This window comes from Agelaius tricolor, unplaced genomic scaffold, assembly GCF_023055355.1.
Source record: "Agelaius tricolor isolate 1412-34295 unplaced genomic scaffold, bAgeTri1.0.p SCAF_2, whole genome shotgun sequence".
NCBI classification, from domain to species: Eukaryota; Metazoa; Chordata; class Aves; order Passeriformes; family Icteridae; genus Agelaius; species Agelaius tricolor.
In genome coordinates this window covers 41,630,402-41,657,074 of record NW_027269262.1, presented here as the reverse complement: position 1 = coordinate 41,657,074, position 26,673 = coordinate 41,630,402, and the positions used below count along the sequence as shown (strand labels likewise).

At 35.7% G+C, this 26,673-nt stretch overlaps 1 long non-coding RNA gene across 1 annotated transcript in view; it reads left to right on the top strand.

Moving 5' to 3' along the window:
* The first annotated feature begins 1,025 nt into the window (after positions 1-1,025).
* Positions 1,026-26,673, top strand: part of LOC139600646 (uncharacterized) — a 61,814-nt gene continuing 36,166 nt past the window's right edge. Inside the window, exon 1 of the long non-coding RNA XR_011682628.1 lies at positions 1,026-1,144. This is a non-coding gene — a long non-coding RNA (uncharacterized lncRNA). The remainder of the gene's footprint in view (positions 1,145-26,673) is intronic.

Below are 26,673 nucleotides of genomic sequence, written 5' to 3'. Positions count from 1 at the left end.
TCTAGTCAGGAAAGACAAAGAAAATGGAAACATGGATCCCTGTTGCTTCATCTCAAACTAATAAACTCTATTAGTAGGTCATATACCTACTCCTTTACATATACATATAAATACATATATATATGCACATATAAAAACAGCAGTCAATTTGAGCATACAGACAACTTGTATTCAGTTTTCCCAAACTGAAAATCAAGATGACATGCTGACTCTTAGCAATTTAGGTACAGGAAATCTCATTTTGTTGACTTCTGTTAGAAAGAGAATAAAGGAAGAACTGTGGAGGACTCTTGCTGTGGTTTTGTTTTGGGGCTTTCTTTCTCTTTCTTTCTTTCTTTCTTTCTTTCTTTCTTTCTTTCTTTCTTTCTCTCACTCTCTCTCTCTCTCTCTTTCTGTTTTTGGTTTGCAATTTTGAATTTAAAAATTTTTGGTGGGTTTTTTTTGGGTTTTGGCCTATTTGTTACTCTGAATGTAACAAAAAAAACCTGTCTCAAAATGCATTTTTGGCATTCTCTTCCTCTTTCATATCTGGCCTTCTCAGAGCCCGATAGAATCCAGAAATGTCTAAAATGCATGGGCTTCATAAATCCAGATATCCTGGATCTACTTGCAATACTTACTTGAAGTCCTTGCTGTGTTCATGGGTCAGTGAGTGTCTGCTGTTCATTTACATCACATTATTAATTTAAGTTTTCTACAAGTCAAGTTGTCAATTAAAACAGCATCTTGCTCACAAAAATTCATGACAAACTGTTAACTCAATTATTTTAAAAAATGGCATATAGAACAAATACATCATTAATTGTGCAGTTTGGAGCACTAGAGTACTGTTCTTTCAATGTGTAGGAAATAAAACCTGAATTATCTCCCGGGGATACAGAGAAGCATCCCGAATGATACACAGAGAAGCACTGGTTTCACAAGCATTCGTTACACATGTGAACAGAATGTGCCTACACCTACTGTGTTGAAGGACAACCATGAGTCATATTTATAACCATATAAGATTATTCTGCAGATCAGCTAAAGCTATGGGATTTGCCTGATATAGTTTCTGTATTGTTCTGCCAAATCTCTTTGGTTTCCCCATTTCTACTGACATCTGGGATCTGGCTAGCTTTTGACACTCTAGCGGGTCAGCAAGGTAAGGAATGAGGGGATTTGCTTCATAACTTCCAATTTTCTTGCTCCAGGGGTGTTCTTGCAGTTATTCTAACCAAACTCAGACAAATAATCTGGGGCAAAAGAATTTATGATGTGACTTTCTACCTAAAAGGGACTTGAAAATGTGTATTTTACAGAACAACTGTTATTTCATCTGCTCTCTCTACATATTGGTTTGGTTTTTAGATGTGTCCCAATGTGCTCTTGTGCAGTCTTGCTGTATGCTCATTAGTATCTCTCTCCAATAGCCTCTAATGGAATGACTAACATAACATTTGAAATAAATATAGATGTCTCAAAGGTAATAGCACTGCTACACACTTCAAGCCTGATTGTCTGCTGTCTGCAAGAGAAGAGACACAAATGAGAGTCTCTGTTGAGGGAAAGGAATGCAGAACTCCTCTGTGTCATGCTCTGTCAAAAGCTGCTCAGCCAGTCTTTACTGGTAATGGCACACTAATAGCATTGTGTCTCTTTCTGAGTTAGGACACAGTAGGGGTCATTATGGGGAAAAGGATGTTCAGAAAAAGGATCCAGACTGTAGGAAATCAAATTTCATTCTCACCTTTCAGACTAAATCAATTTGTTATTTGTTTGGGGTCTTTTGTTTTGGTTGGGTTTGAAGTCTTTTCAGGTTTTGTGTTTGGTTTTTGTTTTCCCTTCAACCCTCTATCCTTTGTCTTCTCTAGAGCTCTATCAGCCTGGTAAACTTTATACTGATACTTAGATTACTGTAAATTTTGGGAATGGAGTGCATGGGAAAGGTTTGAAATACATCCTTGCCAAGCTGCCTGAGGAATATAGAGTGATCAATCTGATATTCCATGAAAGTATATTCTCAAGTGATTAAAATATTCATCAGTATTTGATCAGACCTCCACTAATCCCATGCCTTTTCTAATCTCACTCCTTTCCATGACTTTGTTGTCACATGCTGAAAACATAGCAGCAGCAATGAAAAAAAAAGTGATTTTAGGCTGCTGTGCTCCCCTTCATGAAAGTGTCCTGGAAGTGTCAGTCTGTTTAGTTTATGGTGTCTTGAGATAAAGTCCCAGTATACTAAAAGAACAATGGGGCATGGCAGCACTGCACTGATTTCTGACTCATCTAAAAGTTGATGTCATTATTCAGTGTTGGCCTGATTACTTTAAGTACATAAATTCATCACCATGTGAATCAATCTAAGTAGGCTGATCATGAAAGATCCATGGGGTTTTTGTGATCAAGTTTGGTTTTGTAAGTTTGGGACGTTTTGAGGCATTTTTTGTTCATTTGTTGGTTTGGTTTGGTTGGGTTCGGTTTTTGATGTGTTTTTTTCTCTCAAAAATGCTGTGATTTCTCAGAATTCAGATTTTCCTAAAATATAATCTGTTTGACATGGGTAAAAATATTTACTCACACAACCCCATCAGTGTTAGTGTTTGTCTTGAGTCAGGCAATTGTGGATCTAAGACAAAGGTATGGGCAATATAAAGTGGCTAAAACCTGAATGAACGTTGAATGCATATTTTTAAGATAGCCCATTTCTGGTGTGCTGTGATTCTCTCAGAACTTGATCAATGGCTATCAAACAGTTCCAGCAACTCAACCAGGGCTGATGAACAGCTGATTTTTATGTATTACTTTTATGTATTATTTTGCTTGCTTTCTTTATGAATGCATATTCACTTTTTAAATGTTTTCTACAAATTTTTTTATCAGAGAAGAACATTCATGGAGGCTGGAAAGTTTCTGTGAATCCTGAGTACCTGCAAAAATATATTTTCAATTCCAAGTTTTTTGTCACATATATGAATAGGCACAAGCATGAGCATATGTTTGGACTGTGGTTGAATTACAGTTTTGATCCAGCAATTCTTTTAAGATCCTGTAAGTGCAATTTATCTCAGGACTATCCACTACAATCTAAATTATGCTTCTAGGCATTGTAGCCAGCAGTAGCTATGGCTTCTTCAGATACTTAAAATCTGATAAACAATTAAAAGGTTAGGAAAAAAGTTATTAAAAATAAGCAGCTCATTCATTTGCTTTTTTAACACAATCAAAGTATCCAATATGTGCTTTTCATTGAAAACATTTAAATTTCAGTAACCATCATCACAAAACTTAAAAAAAAATCATAATACTTTACAGGATTGCCATTAAAAAATATGACAACTACAGATTAAATAAAATATGCCTGAAAATTGCACTTTCTATTGCCCTTCTAAACAGGAGAGCTATGTCTTTAGAAGTGTAAATTTATTTCCTGAAAAATAGTCCTAAGAAAAGGGTAATGAAGCTCCAAGGTGCTATAATTTACAATTCTTCAAGTGCAAAGCATTTTCCAAATGTACCTATTTCCTAGCATGTTGTATTGCTTGTATACTAATTTAAATGGGAAAAGAGATATGGGATCAACCAAAAAATAGTCCGCCAAGATAAAAAAGTGTTTTTTTTTTTTTTTACTGCAAAGATAGTTTCAAGACATTTTATAATAATTAAAAAAACCAAAAAACAAAAACCAAAACAAACCACCCAAAATTGTTTTCTTATTTCTTAGACTTTTTTAGACTGAGAGAAATTGAAGGAGTAATTTTTTTTGTCTCTGTTCTCCACAGCAGTCAAAGCGGTTGTGCTGTCCTGATCAGCATCACAGAGAAAAAGCCTCTAAATGCTGAAATTGGTGACCTTCTCAGCAGAATACTGCTAAGAAGCTCTTTGTTGCTTCAGGTTATTTCCAGTTCATTTCTCCTTGGATATGAGCTTTTCATGGCATTTAATAGACTCAGTTCTAAATACAGAAGTCAGGTTACAGTTCAGCACCACATGGTCACTCTCTTGAAGGGATAATTGCTGAAGAAGGATGGTAATCCCTATAGCACAGATGATGAAATGGAACTTCACCCTTCCCTAATGTAGTTCTTCTTGTGACAGCATTCAGTGCCTTGCACTTGGTTTATGCTCTCCCTGACTGGAGGTCTTTGCATGCTATAAAATCCACATCGCTAAAACTATTGTTCATTGATGCAATCATGAAGAAAAAGTCAAGTACAAACACCACAGAACATCATTTCCAGCTCAGTGACTCAACACTGGTTAACTGTATACAACTTGACAAGTCATGTTTTCAATTCTCAACCCGAATACTTCTACAGAAAATAGAGTTTCACACAAGACACTCAATTTTGTTTTCTACCTCAAATGTGAAATTTCAATCCTCAGCAAAATTATGTATGCATATATAAGTTCCAATAACTGTCAGAATGTCCTGAGGCTGTGAACATCATATTCCTGCTTGAAAATACCTTGAAAAATATAAATTTTGAATGTACTTAATTTTAAAGATATTCTAAAAATAACAAATATCATTAGGAAATGATGTTCTGTTGAAAGACAAAATCCTCCCTGGAGTCTTTTGTGGACCTGTTTCACTAAACAGCACTTGCTCTAGCAATTAAGCTGCCCATGTAGATGTAGGTACAATATTTCAGTTGTGGCTTAGAAAGGATTCAGAGACAAAAAGGAGGAATAACATTCCTGAAGAGAGGGAGGATAAGAATATTTCTTCAAACTGCTCTGATGACAATTCAGTTCAATTCAAAATGTATTGTAAGGGAATTCATTGAGGTCTGATGTGAGCAGCATGAATAAAGTGTTAATTAGTGTTAATTAGACTATGGCAATTTTGTTTCCAATTTTATATTTAAGTATAGCAAAATCTAATACGATAAGCAATTTGATTAACAAAACTCTTTCTGTGTTAACTTCAATGCATTTAGTTATTTCCAGAAAGGTCATTCATGTAGAGATGACATTTTGCAGGATTGCAGCTTGCTAGATGCATGTCAAATTTCCAGACAAAGAAAAATCAATGCAAATGTTGAATTGTCAAAATATCATGAAAAACTGTACAACATTCTCTGATTTATCTTTTAATGTTGCAACAATAAACAAAACATTGCAATGAATAAGGAATGGCCTTAATCTACAAAATAGTAGAATTTCCAAAAGATCTATAAATTGTTTCCTTGTAATTAAATTATTTGCTTCTCAAACACTAAAATTACTTTAAAATAGATTATTGTAGCACACATCAAATAATTATCACATTCCCTGTTTCTTTGCCCATTTGTACACATTTTGATGTTACTAAGAACTTTGTTTAGAGAAAAAAACCCAGAAGCAGACAGTTAATGTGGAATTAAGCAGGTTTGAAATGACACTAAGAATTTTGTTCTGGCATGGAAATGTCACAAAACTTTGTTAAAACAACCCTGGACTGTATTTGAAATAGACACAACCTGAGGTTTATAAGAAATGAATAACTTTCTGGAAAGTGAGAAAATATCCAGTTATCAAAACATTCACACTTTTTGTTTGTTTTTTCTATTTTTGTTCATGGCTAGGAAATAAACTTGCAGCAAGAAATCTATTGGGTACATCTGAGAAATGATCGACAAGCTTTCAGCATTTAGGCAGCTTTTCTTTGGAATATAAGCTGTGAATACTATGTTTTTACATAACTTTCACAAGTACACTAAAGAGAGAAATGATAAATTCAAGTCCTAATTAAAATTTGAAAATTATTGCTACGCATCATTAGCTAAGTGGTATATGTTTTGTAGGTGTAATGAAGTGATTTAAGCTACATCTACAAAGCTCCCACCATTTATGTGTCAATGATTTCCTATTGCTTTCTCTTGATCACCACTACAGTATATAAATTTAATCCTTCTGTTAAATAGTTCATGCCAGGAAAGAACTCATATCAGGAAGAGTTTTTGACAACTCATGACCTGTGTTAGTGATGTTAAAATCAGTAATTAAACTGATCTCTAAGAAAAATATTCTGTTTATAAGATTTAAATTCCAGATATTTCTCATTTAGCATATGTTTTATATTTTTTTTTCCATGGAATTATAAGTGAAAAGTAATAACTGAATTTGGGGTAGTTTTCAGTTGATAACTGTTATTGAGACTCAATGACAGAGACACATGGAACTATAGTGAGGGTTGGAAACTGTTTATGAGGATCTCATATTGCAGAACCTACCCCTGTGCAGAGGGGATCCCTCTGACTCTCTGGGTAGCATTAAAAAAAGTAGTTGTCAATCAGTCCTACTGACTAAAGGCAGAATGCTGTACTTCCAGGTTGCATCCACCAAGATAATTGGTGGTGAGTTCAGCTATATTACACTGATATTTTCATATTACTCTGTGTTGATTTCCTGGGTTTCTTTTCTTTGACATGTCGTCATTGCTCCCAATTTTCAGTTACCACTGAATTTAAACTTAATTTTTATAGCAGATCAGAGGCTTTGCTTTTGCAGCTGAAGCAAATGGGAGCTTTGCATTCGAATTACATGGAGAGACTCAGATACTGCTCACTTGTAGATAAGAGATGTGTCATAAACATCAAATGCTGAGTCATTCAAAATCATCATATAACTTGGAATCTTTCATGATTATAGTCCTAGCCTGGAATATTGGAAGAGATGAGGTAGAGGAGCCTTCCAAGGAAAATCATACTCTGCAAGGTGAAATTCCTGCATAACTTAAACACACACAGCAGTCAAATAAACCAGTCATTCGCAGAGATCTGCTATTTTTTATTCTGAATTCTGACCTGAAGACCAACACATAGAAGAGAAGTCAGAAAATCACCATTGCTTTCTCAACAACCTAATCTCAGGAAAAATAAAAAAAAGAGCAGCTGTGAATAAAGTGACAGATATTTTGCTTGTCTTTCTCAAAACAGCATTTTAATCTTCTTCAAACACTGCCCATCTGTTGAAATGCCATCAATACCATCAACATCCTCATTCTGCTGAAAAACTTTCAGGGTACTGATTTGGTACTTTGGGATAAAGTAGATTAAGAATTGTCTTTGAATACCACATGCTCTAATATAAACTAAATACGAAATCCCCTGTCCCTGCTGACTTCCCAGATGAAACAAAGGATGAGAAAGGCGAATCTTTAAGAAATATCAAAATCCACTTTACTGAGTCAGACTCCATGTGAAATCTCAATAAATTTTCTTAAGTGTTTGTCTATTGAAAAGGGACATTTTGTAAGGCAGAGATAGCTATGGTAGAAGACAGGTGAGGAGTAAATCTTTTTAAGTTTACTGAGATCTTCTCCTAGGGAAATTGCCAAAAGGTTATGGAATAGGTATGTTAGAATTTTAAACAAAATCCAGTTTAATATGCTCACAGTAATTCTGCTACTGTTCCTGACTTGGGAAAGGTTAATGAAATATTTCGCCTTAAGTAACTCTAGCTCTCAGTGTGGGATATAAATTTTCAGTTTCATTCAGCTGCTAGTTCTAACTTTGGACCATCAGCCTTGCAATTGGTCTAGTTATTTGAGACATCTGCTGAAAATACGACTGGTTTCTACAGTAATGGTCAAAAGCACTAGACAGCACCTAAAGTAAAATGTAGGGCAAAATAGCCAAAGGCAAGAAGCAACTGTATTTCGAATCAACCCTGTAAAAGCCTGTCTGTAAAAGGTTCCTTGAAATGATGGAGAACTGAGAATGCAGTGACCCTAGTGAGAAACTGGATTTTGCTGAACCAACCATGAAAGATTTTGTTAGATTAATTTACTCTGAAGGCAGTTATGTGTGGAGTTCGTTACTCCTGTTCCAGACTGAAAAAAAAAATTATCTTCAGGCAGTTTCATATTAAGAAAATTAGCATGGGAAAATATTATTTTTTCATTTTGCATGACTGAGCAGATTGTTCTTGATTTCTGTTAGCCTGAGTTACATGTGTGCTCTTCGTAAAATAATTTTGTTAATATTTAGGCTTGAAAAACATTGCAATGATTGCTTTTCTCATAAAGAAAAGGGCTGTTTTGCTACTTTCCACTCCTAAAATTTCTTCCCATTTTTGCCTGAGCTGTTCCTTTGTACCTTCCCCATGCAAATATTTAGTCAACCATAGATGTGCCAGCCCACCTTTAAATACATGCTTATAAAGATATGCCTCTGTTTGAAGTGAAAAGAATTTTCAACTGTGTGAGGAAATAATCAGAATAATTTTCTAGCCACCTGTGTAACATGAACCACGACCCAGACCAAACCACAACTGCTCCCCAGCCAGTGAGCTATTTATGAGTCTTAATGCATGTTAATTCAGTTGAGCATTTTCCTTTTCATGCTGTTGCCAAAAAAGCAAGAGAAGGCCTGATTTACATGCAATGCTTGGCAAAGAGAGAAAGAGAGCAGTACTAAGGAAAATAACAATATTTGCTTTTGTAATATATTTGTAAACTTATGAAATCAAAGTCAACACAATTCCATACATTTTTGAGCTATGAGCAGAAATCACTCGATAAAATAACCAGATGACATAGGGCAGAAATAAACATATATACTATTTTTTACAGAATATTTAACATTACAACAGTAAATCCTTAACCAGATGTTTGAATAAGTAACAGAATTAAAAAAATTTTGGGAAATAATCAGCAACTACTGATGACAAATATTTTAGCCTCTCTGTCACTTAATTATTGAATCATGTGTATTGAACTACATAGTCCATACAAATAGACCAGTCTGGCAGAAATAAGATGCAAAACATCTTAGCAGTAAGTGATTGCTCTGATTTTACAAAATGAAACCTCAGGGCTTCATCTGGATTCCCAATGTGTTTTTCTAGCGAAGATGATGGTATGTGTCATTTACTGGTTTTTTCCATCTTAACAGAGTTTAATAATGCAAATTTTTAAACGAATAATGTGGTAATTCATAAATATTAAGTGTTTTAGTTTTGTAAACACTTCTGCCACCTTTATCTCCTCCGATTCAATAATAGGATGTTGTAAACTGCCAGGGAAAAGCAAGTTTTCCTGATCTCGTTTGCCAAATAACTCAAATCCATGTTAACTGAAATATAAAGAAATGGACTCTTAGAAATTTTTGATTCAATTACTCCCATATTACCCATGTGAATGCCTAGATTGCCACTGGGCCATGGTTATTCATATATTCATGTACACTGCTGTTCTTTTATCAAGGGCAAACTTTTGGCCATTTTTGAATAATAGTACCCTAGAACAGTTCTACTTGCCTTGAGAGAAAAGGGTGTTTTACCCTAGCTATATAATTTATGTGCATGTGCCAAGGTTTTGCCTTCAATCATTCTTAAAAGAACTACAAAATACAGAATAATGCAGAAGAGAATTATTATACTTCTCTAATTCCATTTCACAGCCTGCAGCTCACAATTTTTAAGTCCGTGCTCAGCTCAGTTTTGGATTTCAGCCCACACTAGTTTTACATCACTTCTGTTTCCCCATTCATAATGGCAGACATCTTGAATCTAGCTTTGAAATTTTGATGCTCTTCTTGAACTGCATTTTGAAGGGACCTTAGTTCACTTCTCTGTGGCTTCCTTACTGCTGTCTGTATGGCCATGTAATGCAAAGAGTGGGAAATAGATTTTTGAAGATTAATTTGACCAAAAGATAAAAAAAGCCCTATTAGGTTAGCTTGAACAGAAAGTTTAAGTGCCACAACTCAGCTTTATTTCACACTACAACTAAAGGGAAGTTTATATAAGTGGGAGTCCTTCGTGGCTAAAAGAAATTCACTCCAAAGGAAATACTGCACTGCTGATATCCACTGACTAGCCTTACTTGTGTTCAGACTCTACCAAATCCTGAAAACATCTATGACATTTGGGATATCCTACTGCTCCCACTTACATGACTGGCAATGGAAATGGAATTGAATGGTGCACTTCTGGGTTATATTGCTATCAAGATACTCTGTGATTTGATCAGGATGGGGCTGTGCAAACTTGTCTCTCTCTAATCTTGGGCTATCCCTCTCATTTACACTAATATAAGTTTCATTCTATGATCCTCACTGCCTTAATATATTCCTTTTTTTCCCCTGTGTGTTTATATATATCTCAGAAAACAATTCTTATGTACATTAAATAAAGGCTTTGCCTGCACAAGTGTGCACAAAACTGCTTAACACCACCATCACTGCTTAACACCACCATCACTGCTTCACAATGAGCAGGATCTCCCTGCAAAGGAAAAAATAGGTCCATTTGGAACTTAAGCCACTCCTTATCTTAAGTAAAAGCTTGCCAAATCCAAAAGTGTGTACAGATCTAACATGCTCCCTGGAGATTAGAGTTCAGTGATTTCCGGTGACTGAGCAGGGTAGGTAAGAGTTTACTAGAGCATGTGGTGGTAAAACAAGGGGGGAATTACTTCAAATTGAGAGAGAGTAGGTTTAGATTAGATTTTAGGAAGAAATTCTTTACTGTGGGGGAGGTGAGACACTGGAATAGGCTGCACAGGGATGTTGTGAATGCCTCATTCCTGGAGCGTTTATGACTAGGTTGGATATGGATCAGAGAAATCTGATCTAGTGAAAGGTGTCCCTGTCCATGGCAGGAGGATTGGAACCAGATGGTCTCTAAGGTCCCTTCCAACCCAGGCCATTCTATGATTCTATGATTCCGTGATTCTATGATTCACTACCAAAATCTGTACTCTATAGTCACTTTTGGTATCAAATTTTACTATTATATTGATATGTCCTTTCAAACTAGATTTTTGTCTTAATTCTCTTTGTCTACATAGTAGAGGAAGATGCATGAAATACTACCCTCCTGTGTCATTGGTCTTGAATTGAACATAGTATGACTGAGCAGGACATTAGCATTTATGCTGAGAAAATAATAATCTCCCTCTATTTCTGATTTTAAAAATATGAAACTTTCCCTTCCTTGCCTTTCTCTTGGTTACACCCTCTGGTGATATGGCGATGAATTCCTAAAAGTGTTAGGATACCCCACCTGGTAAGGAAGATTTTGAAATCATATCTCTCTTATCTCCAGATAACAGATCTAACCCGTGCTGGTGTAAGTTATGGCACAATTCTCTCGTACAAACTCTCCAAATATCTTCTTTAATTTTGCATTTTGGAAAAAGTAATTAAATATATCAATAGGTTATCAATAATAAAAATAGTAATAACAGTATTACACATCAGAAGAATATTTGGCACAATTAAGTATTTATTAAGAACTCAGAAGATGAAGCAAACTAAATAGGTGCTAAGCCTTCTAATTCAAGAAGTTTTGGGAATACTTTTCCCCCATTCTTGGAATTGTCTGTAAAGATTAACAGACAATTAAATAGGTTTTAAAACCTATGTATAAAGCATTGATAAAACTTTTAAGCAGTTTTATCAATGCTTTATACATAGGTTTTAAAACCTTGATTTGGCTTTATGAAGTACAACACCTGTGGCTATATCACTTTTTTGCTCACACAAGCACCAGAAATGTTAGTGGGACCTAAAGATGCACAGTCACTGTGGGCTCTTTTATTAAACTGACCCCACACAGGAAAGCCTGCTTAAAAAGTGACATACTGATATGGACTGTTGTTTTGTCCTTTCTCATTACTAAAGCAATTACTCCCCACATACATACAGATTCATTATGGTCACTCCATGGAGCTAAACACTAACTCTGTAATACTCAGATACAGAATCAGAGAGTGAAGTCAGGCTAATTAAATTGGCCCAGCCACTTCAGCAAGAAAATTGGGCCAAGTTAATTGGCACAGAGTGAGATAAGGAAATTCAGGCACCATTCTGTGAAATACTGTTTTAATTATATCTAAAAAAGAACATTGCCCTTAATTTCAAATTTCTTAATTAGGAACATGAATAAGTAGCAATAATAATCTTTACAGTATACAAATATAAAAATGTAAGATGAAGTTTGTTTTGGCCAAGTCTGTTAACCAGTGAGCAAAGATTAATACAATTATTATTGGTTATATTTGTCCTACATGGAGACCTATAGCCCAGAGAAAAGGTTAATAGAGGGGTTATGAATCAAAAGGAAGATAAATCTGACATAAACAGTATAAGAAACTCTGTATTGGAAGGATTCACTTGCAATAAGATATTTAACACCTGAAGAATATAACATCTATGCCACAAGCAATGTTTTTTTCAAGACAATTCTGGTTTCAGTTTAATTGCAAGTGAAAACTTTTGGACTCAAATGGAAAAAATTCAAAACACTGTTTCAAGTTTAGCTTTGGTGTAAGAAAAAGAGTAGAACAGTTTCAGCTGTCTTTGATTATAAGAAAGTTTGGAGCAGGAGCAGCTGGTGTAACTGCACAAAGTCAGTAGTTCTGTCACATTTTTTGTCAGCTGAGTTTTCCTCCACTAGTGCTTGGTTTTAAAGGAACAAACTACATTACAGGTGTTCATGATAGTCACTGTACAAATACAATCAAATAAATTGCATCTCCCACTTTGGGAAAAATAGGGTTAATAGGTTTATATTCCACTCTGTGCTACAATACTAATAGGTGTTAAGGCCCTTTCTGTGGAGGAGTTTTGGTTTCCTGAATTTGAGCTTTTACTGGCAAAACAACCAATTACTGATGTTGTGGGCCAGGAACAGCTGAGTGAAACCGGTGATGACTACTTTGTCTGCAAGTGTAAACAAGACCAAAACGTTCTGTACGATTCAAAAGCAGCGCACTTTTAAACTTCTTGGAGAATTATTCTCCATCTCTTTAAGGAAATACTGCGAAGCTCTGCACTGAAAGGGTGTCAAGGATATGGAAGTGAACAAGATAAAAGAATGTTACAACTAATGTAAGTGTGAAAATTGTCCATATGGTCTCCCCGTTCTAGAAGCTTTAAAAAATAAGACCATATTCTTCAACAGTTCCAATTAAAGGACATCCTTTGGGGTAAAAGTCTGAAGGATGATACATATTCTAATTTTTGATAAACAAAACCATATTCAGTTTGTAACGAAGATAACTTGGTCTAAATAGATCCAAGTATGGACTACTGTGGTAAATTCATAATCAGGAAAAAAACGCCTAATTGGTCTCATAAGCCAAACTATATATAACACTCAAAAACATGCAGTAAATAAATTTGTTGAAAAACATGAAAGAAACGTTGATTAATTAAAAAAAAATCATGTGTGATTCTGTAAACCCTAAGCAAATTAACTACTTGTTTTTGCACCATGTTAAGGAAGGCAGAGGAATGAATAGATGCACTTTACATGCTGCATCTTCAGAGAACTGAATTCTGCCAGGCGAACACATTTCCATGTCTTATTCACTAGAGAAAAATACTAAATAAGAGATAGAGGAAAAATGGCTCACCTCCCTGAAACACTAATACTAAAGCTACTCAGCATTTTGCTAGAGAGGACATCTGAATGCAGCTGAAAACTTATGGGCATAGTGGTGGCTTACTCATCTTCTTCATGTCTGTGTGCTGCAAAATAAGGGCAGTGACAGCAGCCAGGCTCATGTCTCTGAATCTTTAGCACAATGTAAGTTTTTCTGGGGGCAATTTTGAGGAGACAATTTCCATTAATAGCTTTATCACACTCTGCCTCTTCTCCCTGTTTGGCTCCTCTCCCTGCTCTGTCATAAAAGCAGAGCACACAAAAGTCTCAGAGCTGACTGTGGCTAGAGATTACTCCTCTGTTAAGAATATTGCTTTGGCATTATTGAGAGTAGAAAATAATACAAGTAAAGAGAAGAAATTGAATAAAATATTTTGGAATTTTTTGAATTACACATATATATGCATATATGCATCATATGTGTATTCATACATGGGCAGGCTGTGCTTCTGTGTGCATAAAAATGGAGTTTAAACTTTAGCATATATGTGCAAGTATTATGTATTTACATCCATTATATACGCATACAAACTTGTGTCTAAATAGACTTTATTTTTTGCATCCAGAATAGAAGTAATAAATACTATGGATATTGTCAGACTTTGTGAACAGTATAACTTTGACTTTTAGTAGCAAATTTTAGTTTGGACAACAAATCATGGTTATAAAATCCAGAGAAATAGGAGTTTATGGTGTAAGACTAATACAACCTTCACTATAACATGAAAACAATGCTATAATACTAGTACTACATAGAGGCTGATAAAAGTGGAATTATTTTTATGCTGTCCCTGAAGTAATTTTCAGAACAATACAATGTCTATAAATGCCTACTATTAGAAAATAAACCAACTTCATTTTAGATGAGCAATGTTTTGATGAAGTCATGAAATCTGATAGCATCATAACATGGGCCTTTGTAAATATGTGTCTTCAATGTACTCTGGAAAGTTGTTGCTTTTATTTGAAATGCTACAGACACAGGTAGTATAACACTGAGGGGGAAGCTGTAATCATTTTAAATGCTAAGGTATTATATTAGTATATTTAGTTACGTGTTTAATTTCTTAACAAATTTAATATGCATTTGTTTTAACTTATACACCATTCAAATTCAAAATTACCCTTCAAGGTGCAATGAATGGGATTTGATTTGATATTTTTTGCTATAGAGACTATTATTTTTTTAATTACATGTTAGTAAAAAGCTTTGCAAAAATTTAACCTCTCACAAGGAAAAGGAGGCTGGGCAAGTCAGTGCCTGGGATAATCTATACTGTGAGCACACCCTGCCTCAGTAGAGGGGAATGGGTAAGACTGCCATTTCAAGTTGCTGCCAGCTTCCTCTCATCTGTTTCTCTGGAGTGGAGGAACTGTAGCTTAGGAACTGATACAAAATTAAGGACAGATATTAACATTTTTAAAACCAATTTTACAAGATTAAATGGAATTAGAGAAAGCATCTCCATGCTCTGCCCTCCTCCAATATATCCCTCAGAAAAAGCTCTTTTTAAAAAAGAGGTACTTCTTAGGTATACAGAAAACACTCAGATTTTATTGTGAAAGGTTTGTTTCACACATAGTAAGTAACTCTTAGAAAAGATGCTTTTTAAGACCTGTAGCAATGTAGCACTGTTTTACAAGTACATAAAAATAATTTAGCATGTAGTAATCTAAACTCCAGGTGTTTTGTGGCTGATGACAATTTTTCTGAACTCAGGAAATAAGTGGCAATAAACTTTTGTCACAGTGGTTAAAATGCATACTGTTAATTTTGTGGGGGGTTTGTCCTGGTCTCGTGCTTTTCCTCAGTAATGTGTCTAATTTCCTTGGATAATGTTCTAATGGCACTGACATCCACAGTAGATTTACTTTATTTCTCTACTTTTTTTCTGAGGCTTCTATGGTGTAATGAAAACATTTATTTCAGTGTCCCCAGAGACCTGCTTTAAATGGACCTGTTAGCCGGAGCTTTATTATGGACAAAGGCTAAAGAGTATAATCTAGAAATCTTTATTCATTACTATTGCTTTAGCTTCATGTTCAGCTAGAGAGCCACATAATTATAATAATTTATATCTATCTGGAATGAGGCACGGAACACATTTTGAAGAATATTCTCTTTCTGCTCATTTTAATCTAGGGAGTATCTTGGCTCTGGGAAACTGGTTACAGGACTTATGAGAGCAAGATTCTTTGGAGCCCTCTCACATCACACACAAGGCTTGCTTTTCCAGGCAGAAGGTCCTAGCAGGCTCTGAACACATGGTGTGGGGTCACTGGGGCAGGTAGGAACCAGAAGAGCACTTGATTTACCCCATGTTGCAGTATCAGTAAGAATAGGGAAGAAACCTCCTCCTGATGAGCCATAGAAGCACATTTGAGTTCTCTGAAGCATAGTATTTTCCCCTCTGAGCATCTGCTGGAATATTGTACCTGGAAATCAAAAGTACCCAGAACCGTGTCCACAGACTCAAGTATTCACACAAAGAGCCCCAGTTGCTGTGGATGAGGGTGCATGGACAGAATTACTTTAAAATAAGATTCTAACCCTCCTCTGCCTGCACAGTGCAACTCCTGATATGCCACCTGCCAACAGTGAAACTGTGAATTTCTGTTCTATTTCTCCTCCCCAAACTGTGGAATAACTTGCGTTCCCTTTGAAGTTTCAAAACTTTTGTTGGAAAGAACAGTGAAAGGATCAGAATATTTCACAAAATGCTAAGAACATTTGCTCAAGACATTCATCAAACCTGCAATTCTTTCACTAAATGTGTAATCAGCACAGACTGATAAAATACTGATCTCAGTATTTCCAATTACTTTTCTGTCATCTCCAATAGCCCCACCATGACCTGTCCTATCTATCCTGTTAATTTTATTCTCTAGTAGTTGCCTAGTTATAGTTTGCTCAGTGCTGCATCTCTTAGGCTATGACTGAAGAAAATATTTCTAAACTGAGATTTCCAAACTAAGATTTTTAAACTTTCCCACCTGCTCTGCCCAGCACTGCCCAGCCCAGGGCATGTGTTTCAAGACATGGAGGAGAAAGCTTTGCTCCCCACTGAAAAGACTTGTTTAAAAGTGACGTTTTATCTGGCAGAAGCACAGACAGCAGGGACCAATGCCTGGCTGTCACTCCAGATGAACAACACTTGGTTGGTGTGTGAGTGAGAAGAGCCTCTCAAGCCTCGACTATTGCAACACCCACACACAGTCCAACTGTGCTGGCAGCTCTGAAGCTCTCCAGGCTAACCCCCTGGTGTCCAAGCACAGACAGAAGGATGTCATCAGGAAGATGAAGACCTGCTGCTCAAACACAGAGCCATTAGCCTTTTCCAGTCTAGCTGGTTTTATGTGAAACATCCAGGACCTGTTATCATTTGAGAAACTAGTATTGTTGAGAACCCAAGGCTTGGGAGCTGTTTCCTAAAGGAGAAGTTGTGGACTGTGATAAGTGCCCCAGATATAAACACTTCTTAAATATGAGGGTGTTCAAAGTTGGCTCAGGTTGTTCCTGGTAATATCACTAAGACAGAAATGAGAACAGGAATTCTGGATTGAGCTTTGCCCTGCATCATATTTTTGAGTCACATAGCAGAGCTTTTAATGGTGCTTGGGTGAACCTAACACCAAACACCTCACACTTCCTCTGTTTCCAGGAATGCATCCAGAAGAAAGCCTCAGAATGAGTTTTGAAGAGATAGTTCCTAATTTAGGAAAACATTGCCACTTAGGACATCTTTCAGAAAATAAAGCAAATTTAGACCAAATGACTTGGAAGAGAAAAAAAAAGAGTGCCTGAAAATAAGGCATCATAACATGAGAATGAAGTGAATACGACTTTGACAATCTCTGGGAAAACACATGTGGACATTACTTGTACTTTCTATTTCTAAAATCATTCTTAATTTAGTGTTGTGCTTGTAAAGCAGATCACAGATGCAGACTTCTATTTTAACTAGAATGAGTTTATGTTGAAACACTTGAAAAAGAGGTAGGAAGGGGCAATGTATGACATTGCCCCATTTACTTCCTGTTAGTACTTGCCCACAGCATCTATTAGCTGCCTTAAGTGCTTTGCAAAGTACCTTATCTTATCAAAGTACCTTATCTCATCAAAGTACCTTATCTCTTTCAGCTATATTGTAATTCATGTAATACCTTGTTTTATATTTTACTGATATACTGTATTCTCTGCAACACTTTTAATTTCTGCTTTATCCCAATATTCATGAAAATAAACAGTATTTAGTAGTAAGCACATTTCTCAGCTGCATTAATTTTTATCTTATGTTGTCATTGAACTGGGAAAAGATCCAAGGATATATAGGAAAATATTTCAGTGCAGTGCTGTTTTTATGGTTTTAACTTTTCTTCTCAACTCATAGAATCATAGAACTATTTAGCTTGGAAAAGACCCTTAAGATCCTCAAATCCAACCATTAACCAAACACTACCAAGTCCAGCACTCAGCCATGTCCCTAGGCACCACAAAATTTGAAACACTTTTCTCTTCAAATGGGTATATAAATAGAAACTCTGAGAGCACCCTATTTCTAGGGCATCATTACAAAATTTCCCTTCTTTGGAAAACTGAAGTGCAGTGTTATTGTTTGTTCCCAAATGGTCTTTTGTCGCAGCAAGGCATCCAATTAGGAATTCTGTGTTGGCAGGTGAGAAGCAAACAGTCTCTTCAGATCCACCTGTGCTTATTTTCAGAGCAACAGCACATTTTGTTGTTTTTCTCCTTTTATAGAACAAGATGAAAGAAAAGATTTAAAAAAAAGATACAGAGAGCTTGAACATAGTTCATCTAACAGAACATGATAAAAGTCTGATGAATAGAAGCTTATTTAGACTAAAGGATATGGAAGAAGTGTGATTACAGATTACTAGAGGGAAGAAGGGTTGTGTTCCTCTGCTAGCTTTTAAATGGTGATTATCTATCAGGTTTTGGGCATTCTTTTATACTGTAGTGTCTATCACAACAGAATATCACAGTGCTACAGAAAGGAATCATTGGTCCTGAAGGGATCACAGACCTTGTTAATGTGAGAATGCATCCCACTCACTCACCCTTTTGGGACTGAAGGCAGAACTGCTTAAGTACCCTTATCTAATATAATATCAGTAGGTGGTAAATGATTGCCACTGGAGACATTAAAACAAATGGCTGGGCCTGTGCAGGCATAATTCAGATAAAATCAAATCTTTGAAAGCATATTTTATTGGAACATGTAAATTAGTGTGGGAATGGCAGAAAGCAGAGTTATGAAAGTGATTTTTAAGGGAGAGAGAAACAATTTCTCAACTATTGAATTTATTGTAGAGCTGTATAGGAAACTGCTAGATTTCTACTGTAATCAAGAACCAAACTTCATCTACAACTCTTGCAAATGAGCAATATTATACCAAGAGCAGTCCACACTTCTATCTGGAGCTGAGTCCCATCAGTTATCAAGCAAAGAGTGAAAGAGTCAGCTTTTCACTTGAGTTTTTTCACTCAAGTGAAAAAACTATGTGCAACAATATTTTTCTCAGAAAACCTATAGCCGGCCCTGAAGAATAGAGATTGAATCCAGAATCTAAGTTTACATAGTATTTGGATCCAATTATATTTGAATAAATTCCTTCTGTTTACTTTACACAAGCATGGAGGGATAAATAGGTATCTTCTTTTCAGACTCTCCCCTTCATGTGTGGTATTTAACACTGTCTGCTTTAGAAATAGTGGAAGTAAGACAATAAAAACCAAAATACTTCTGCACTGTTTTACTTTGCAGTATTTCGCTGGAGAATATTTGCCCCCACAATAAATGCTCTTAAAATAAAAGTTGATGTACTTGGGTTTAAATTAGAAAATTCCAATAAAGTAATTGCTTTCCCTTTCCCTTTCCCTTTCCCTTTCCCCTTCTCAGTTGTACATGCTGGACATTGGTATGCTGAACACACCCAGGAAGTGAAAAAATCAAGAACTCCTAGTTGCAGAATGGCACATTTCTAGATATGTTCTTTTATGCATTTCTCTCTTCTTTCCTTACTCTTGCAATCTTGAGGGAAAGAAGAGAAAAAAAACCAAAACAACCTGTCAAGCAGATGAACTGGAAAGGGAAGAATTAGGAACAGCTAGCATATTTCCACAGTTCTATTGCTGTATGCTCACTTTCCTGTGCTGATTACCAGCTTTGCTAAACATCAGCCAGATCCTGTCCCTTTTTTCATACTGCCTTCCTTCATTTTTCTTGTTGGTCTGTACCTCCTATTTTCTCTTACCTTTGTCCTGCTCCCTCTGCTACTCTGATAAACAACATCCATCATAAGACAAAAAGAAAATGAAAGTTCTTTAAACAAAATATGGTACTGATACAATGCTTGCCAACTATGTCTGTTCTTTCAGCTTGTGTGAGTAATTCTTTTTCAATAGTTTTCTGTCTTGCTTATTTATATTACATGCTTTTTGGGGCAGGGACAGCCTAACTTCTCAGTTAGACTAACTTTTTGAAGTACTTAGCAGATGGCTCCCTTCTCAGTTTTTTTTCTTCTACTTTTTTTTCTTCCCAAAGCACTTGGATAAGTGATATTATGTTCCTCTCTATGTTCAAGGCTGAACTTAAAGTATCATTTTACTCTATCTGGAGCTTAATTCCTCTCCAAGCACTAAAGCAGTGACTTTAAACATGACTAACCCGCTGATTACTGTAGGAATACTAATACAAGTAAATTTTTTTCCTGTTTAGAATCCTTTAGTAAATTTGGGTTCTATGGTGAACATTCTTAAATTCTCCACTCTTTCCAGGAAAGCCATCCTAGTCCATGAAAATATTTTTATATATTTTGCAGGTTTGATGTGAAAAAAAAATGCAGTTATTACCACAGCCTGTAATGAAAATGTATTTTGTACTTCTATATATTTAAAAATACTTAAATTTTCATATTCTCTTTAGAATTTTCTCTTCAAAAAAATATGTACAAAATAAATAGTAGCTGAATATAATAAAGGTAAAAAACAACTGTTCATAATACTGTGAAAACACTGTCACCTGAAATATAATTTTAGCTGTGTTATTTCCTGATAACTAAATTTATTTGGAATTCAAAAATTCCCCAATTTCCAAGTATTGCTAATTACATAAGGGATAAATTTTTCTTTATGTAAAAAAAGGGCCAGAGTGAAAAAGGGGCAGTGAAATTCATGACATCTTTGCTCTGTGAATAATTCTTATATTTTGTGTTCTTTTGAATCTCACAAATTTTACAGCAATTTTTTGGTGTTATGTCAAAATTCCTTCTATATGAAGAGATGAAAATTTGCACATATTTTTGTATAATTGACTCATGCTGTATTATCCACTAGAAAGACTTTTGTAAACAAATATCTTCTCAGTAGTGACTTACAAAAAAGGTTCATTTTTTTTTTTCAGTATGCGTTTAAAATTATTTCAAAAGTGTTCTAGAAGGAGATAGTAGGAAATGCCAAGCCAATTTTACTGATAGTGCAGTCTGAGGAAGAAAACCATGAATTTGGAGTTATTTTTGCCTTTAATGGAAGCTACTAGAATGATGGATGTACTTAGACTATCCAACAGAATGACTGTACATTTAGGAAAAATTGTATGGGTAAAAGGTGAAGAGAATTGACATGTTTTAAAGTGCAGCTATTTCTGAATCAGTTTTTAGTCTCTGTTCAGTGTTTCTTGAACAGCTGAATGTTTGAAAAAATTAATCAAGGTAGGATGGTAGTCAGTGATGGCTACAAACTACAATGTCCTACAAGAGAACAGGATCATTAGCTCCTTAAGTACCTGTTATGTTAGCATTACACATTGTCATCAAACTGTGTTACTGAAGCAGCAGATGGTTAAATTCTTACACCACAGAGCTTTCTGAACACTGTCAGCATTGCTAAAGAAGTCATTTAAATAATTAAAAAGTGTTGTGTATGATCGGAAATCTCATCTGGACAACAAAATTTCTGATAAGGAAACTAATCAATAAATGCTTGTATGCATATCAGCAACCACAGCCTCTTATGCTTTATTATGCATGAACAATTAAGCCCTTTCCACAAATCCATATGTAAGCTGAAAGCTTTAATTAGTACAGTGTCACAGATCTGAAAGAGTTCTGATCTAAATTATTTATCAGTAGAAATGTGAGTGATAGATAGATTTAACTAGATTTTCCCAAATCCGATGCATTGAGAAAGAAGGCACAAAATAAGCCAAACTTTCATCCACCAGCCTGGCTCTCTGTGGTGTGCAGACTGCATCAGAGCCCTGACATGTCTCAGTTACAGTCAATATCAGTCTTGCATGGGCGTTGAGGTGAAAACCATAAAGAATTATGTCAAAGAAGGGCAGATGAGAGCTGTAATTCTGGAGTTCTGTGCCTCCAGGTCAGACAAGGGAGTGGAACAAACTTTGCCCTGATTACTTGGGGGATATAAGCAATGAAAGAGTAAATGGAGAAACAAACGGCAGCATATAAAAAGATGAAAAATTGCTGAAGCCTCCTGCTTACAGCTGAGGCCTTTCTTGTAGGAGGTAACAGTCCCAGTGTTTTACAAAATGTGTGCAGAGCACATTGACAGGAAAAAGGCCATCATTCCAGATGTGACAGCATATGGTAAACAACTGGAACTGGGGTTAACATCTATGCAGGATCCTTATGTTACTCTTCTAAAATCAGTCATAAATCTGGTTCACTTTTTGATAAGAATTACCTTCTATCAGAGTAATATGGTATACCATACAAACACTGGCATCACACCTGTTCTATGGTATTTTCTGAGACAAAACTGGGAAAACAAATACATTGTCAACTAAACGGAACTGCAGTTTTCCCCCTACAAAGAGAAACAATTTCTATGGTCCATATGTTCTAAAATATCTCATGTAATACAGAAATATATTGTGCTCTGAAGATTTTGTACTTTCAGAAACTGCTGGAAAAAACTACTAGCTGTTACCTCTCTGGGGTAGATCTACATTGCACTGGTGCGAGAGTAGAATGGGTCCCAACATGAAGAAGAGAGGTTAGTGTTGGCACAGATATCCTGGGGTAGGGAAGCTTGGAGTGTTTGGCAGTGTAGGAGAGAGAGAAGTGGATGGGCAATAAGGCAGATTGTCAAAGCTTGAATAGAAGAAAGAGGCAAAGAGTGAGAGCTCTTTCCTGAATGAAAGAGCTCCTCTGTATATTATAACTCACACACTGAAGCTTGGATGCTTTATGTAAATATTAAAAAACAAAACAAAACAAAACAAAAAACACCAACAAACAAAAACCCTACCAAAAATAGTATTTTTGTTAATGAGGATATATTATTTGCCTGTTATATATCATAAATAGCAAGGTTTATTATCCTGTGGTTAAAAAATTTTAAATAACTAAATAGTAGCAAGGTACATGTGTTAAATGTATAGGAAGCGTATAAAATATACTAAACTCTGACATCAGTAAAACTTGTTTTGGCCTTTTGACCAGGGCTGGCAAACATATATGAGTTATTTTTCTTCTCCTGCACGGTGTTGCATGTGTTTTGTGTGGGGGGGTCTGTAGTTCCAGTGTTTTCCAATGTCTGTCTTATTTAAGAAAGAATAGGACAAAAAACTCTTTTTGGAAAAATTCAGTGGAGCTTGAGTACCATGAAGCAAGTAGCAGCTGGCAGAGAAAATGTAGAAAAATTTAAAACTCCATATGAACGCTTGGCCTGGAATTTCTGATGATTACAGGTGTGTGTTGGATGAATAAACTCATGGAATAGGAACTTCTGCTTGCACTGCTCCCTACACAGGTCTGGAAAACTCTAGATAAGAGACTATGAAGTCCTCTCTAAGACTTTGAGAGTGCCTTGTAAAACCTTTTTGTTCCAGCTGGATTAAATGGAATTTTTCCAGAGAGGCCAATTCTACCACCGCATGATTGGATCTCCTGTGCAATTCAATGAAATTGCTTGTTTCTGTAAAACTACTACAACAGTAGATTTGGGGCCCTGAATGGTGTAATTTATTATGGAAAATAAAATGAAAAGCAACTTTTCCCCTTTTTGCACAGGTTTTTTGTGCAGATGTAACTTGAGAAGGATAGATAAGTGAGCCATAAGGAGATAAGGAGATAAGGAGATCTCTGGTTTCTTTCCCCCTTTTTGCCTCCTGTCTCCCCAAAAGAGTCAAAGTGTTGGTTCTTCTAAGGTGATCCAGCAAGACTTGAAAGATCCCTTTTGAGGGGTGTGGGAGTATGTGCAAAGATTAATTATATAACTTTTGTTGTAATCCCTAAATGGACATACAAGAGACTTGTAGAGAGACTTTTTGCAAGGGTGTGTAGTGAGGGAATAAGAGCCAATGGCTTCAATCTGAAGAAGAGTAGGTTTAGATTAGATATTAGGGAAAAATTCTTTACTGTGAAGGGGGTGGGACATGAAACCCAGAGGTTGTGGGTGCCTCCCCCCTGGAAGTGTTCAAGGTCAGGTCAGATGGAGCTTTGACCAATCTTAGTCTAGTAGAACATATCCCAGTCCATGGCAGGGGTGGGGTTGGTACTAGATGATGTTTATGGTCCCTTCCAACCCAAATTATCTTATGATTCTATGTCTCTGTAACAAATAGCAAAATAGTGACTAGTAACTATGAATATAAATTGGAAACTAAGTATGGTGAAAAGCTGATAAAGAAGCGAAAAAGACAAAAGGAAATCCGTAGAACCTACCATATAAGAGAGTTTTTTACCTACAATGAGAAAGAAAAGAAATCCTAATAACTTTTCCCTTACTAGATTGAAATGATATATCATAAATAATACATATTTCTCTTTTCTATTGAATAAATATTTCTGCTCTCTATTTGAAAAAATGAAATAAACACAGTCATTTCCAAGGCTGCTGATGAAATACTTTTCATACTAACAGTAAATCAGAAGCTGCAGCTCCTATAGCATGCTAGATTTAAAACGACAGATGTGAGCAACCTCCTGTCCCAGAGGTGAAAAATGAAAAAAGTAAGAAGCTTTTTAGTATCTCAGTGTTGATTTCTAATACGACTTAAAACAATTAGGAAATTCCAGATGATTGAAAGGCAAGGAAAAAAAAAGGAGAAAAATAATTCAGTGTTTTAATTTTAAAAATTTACAAATGTGAAGACTCCATTAGCTATATAATTCTCAGATTGATTCTGTGTAAACTAATCAAATACTTTATGTAGGACTGTATTTATAGAAGATGATAAAGCAAAAGCAGTTATCTCCAATTAGCCTTAGTTCACAGTAGCCAGATATTACCCAAAATTATTCCTAGTGAGTTTAAAAGTGAGATTCTTGGTGGATCAGTATAGCTTTATTATTTAGCATTACTGAAAACACTTCTCAGATGGACAGTTCAGAAACTGAATTAAAATCTGAAGGGGTTTCAGAGCAGAGGTTTAAACAATTTGGAAAAGACATAGCAGTACAATATGGTGCCCTGGGAATCTAGGATATCACAAAGAATTGAAACTGATAGTCACAGAGTATATGAAGAACAGATATGAGATAAGCAGAAGACTCTGATATAGCAGACAAAATATGAAAATATCAGATGTTTGGAAATAAAGAAATAGAATAAAGGCAAAATTTTACTGTGATATAATGAACTCTTGGAGTAAACGTTTAAAGGCTGTGGTTAAATCACTGATGAGAGAGGATTCATAGAAATACATAAATACATAAATTTGCTATATGTTAGTACGCCCATGTGATCTTTCCAGTGGCTTCAGTAAATGCAAAAAACAGACTACATGTGTAACTATCCACCTACTGTGAGAAACAGTTCATTGGCTGTTTATGGTCTGCTTACCGTCTGCTGGCTTATGAGTGCATCATTATGAATTTTATTATTATTTCCTAGAAATTTAAATCAGAAGGGACTATGATATCACTGTTTTCTTGCTTAGATGTTGTAGGGGATTGCTCATCCTTCACTAAGCCTATATTATGCTTTTTAAAACTCAAATAGTCAAATATAGAATGCCTAATAACAAGCATGATTTCCATGTAAATTGTTTAATTAAAGGTCGATGCAAATGTTTTTGTAAAATTGGGTTTTTTTCAGAGAATATAGCAAGGCATAGAAATTACCAGGGCAGTTATAAATGAGAAAGCTGAGAAGTTATAGCATTGTGCAGGTGTATTTGACTTTTTTATTTGAGAGCTTAATAGGTTTTTATAAAGTATAATCATTTGGGATTTAAGGTCAGGAAAGCACAAGTATTTCTAGCCCATAAATTTAGAAGGAAGAATCCCAGCAAAGAGGAAAATTAGGGGATGTGGATGCCAAACAGGAAGACAGAGTCACCCACAGTAGATTAGGGACAAACAATCCTGTGTCTGAGCCAGAATGATTGAAGTCAGTGGCTTTGTGCCCTTATCAGGAGTTAGCAAGTTATGGGCTTGAAATCAACTGCAATGAGACTGGATTAGTCAGTTGGATTAGTTCAAAATGCCTCATAATGGCACCATAAAGTATCCCAATGACTCCCTATTAGGAGTAAATCCTTAGCTGTAAATTATGATTAGGATTAAACACAAGGCCAGTTGACAGTTGTCAGCAGAGAGGCAGGGACTTCCAGGTGCAGAGTGAACTCCTCCGAAAGAACTCTTTCCTGTGTGCTCATCCATCCATGTATTCAGACCACTGGAGCAAGGATTAATTCCAGCATTCTGGTAGCCATTTATTTCCAAGATGTGTTAGAGGTGGTTTTGCACAGTTAGAACAACCTGAACAATACAGTTCCAATGAGATGGTGTGAGAAACCATCTTGATATATTATCTTAGGTCATCCAAAAGTTGCAGCTGTTGGCTCTGGTGCCTTTTCTTTCTCTTTTAGAATATATCAAGATCTTAATTTATTATAAAAAATTTCATGAGGATGATGCTTTCAATATTCCAAGATGCAGTACAGAAATTTACTGGACTGGAAAAACATGCACTGACTTTTGTACAGTCACTTCAAAGCTTTAGAACTGATGAAAGGTTAGCTGATTTCTCCTTTTTCTTGTCATTTAAAATCCAGCATTTCTGGAGTCAGCTTCAAATTGGATTAAAAACATACATCTGAGGAAAATTGTCTCCAGCCAGAATATCTTTCAGTTTAGGGATGCATCAAGTCTACATTAAATATGTTTTTTGTGCAATGAAAAGCCAGATTTGAATTCAATTGCATGATTTTACCAAAACAACACTTTATCATATTACCAAAGGTTAGAAGTTAACCTTTTACTATTCACTGCTTTCTCTTCTAAGTATACTGTCTTGATTGCAGGCTGCTTTGTGCTGTC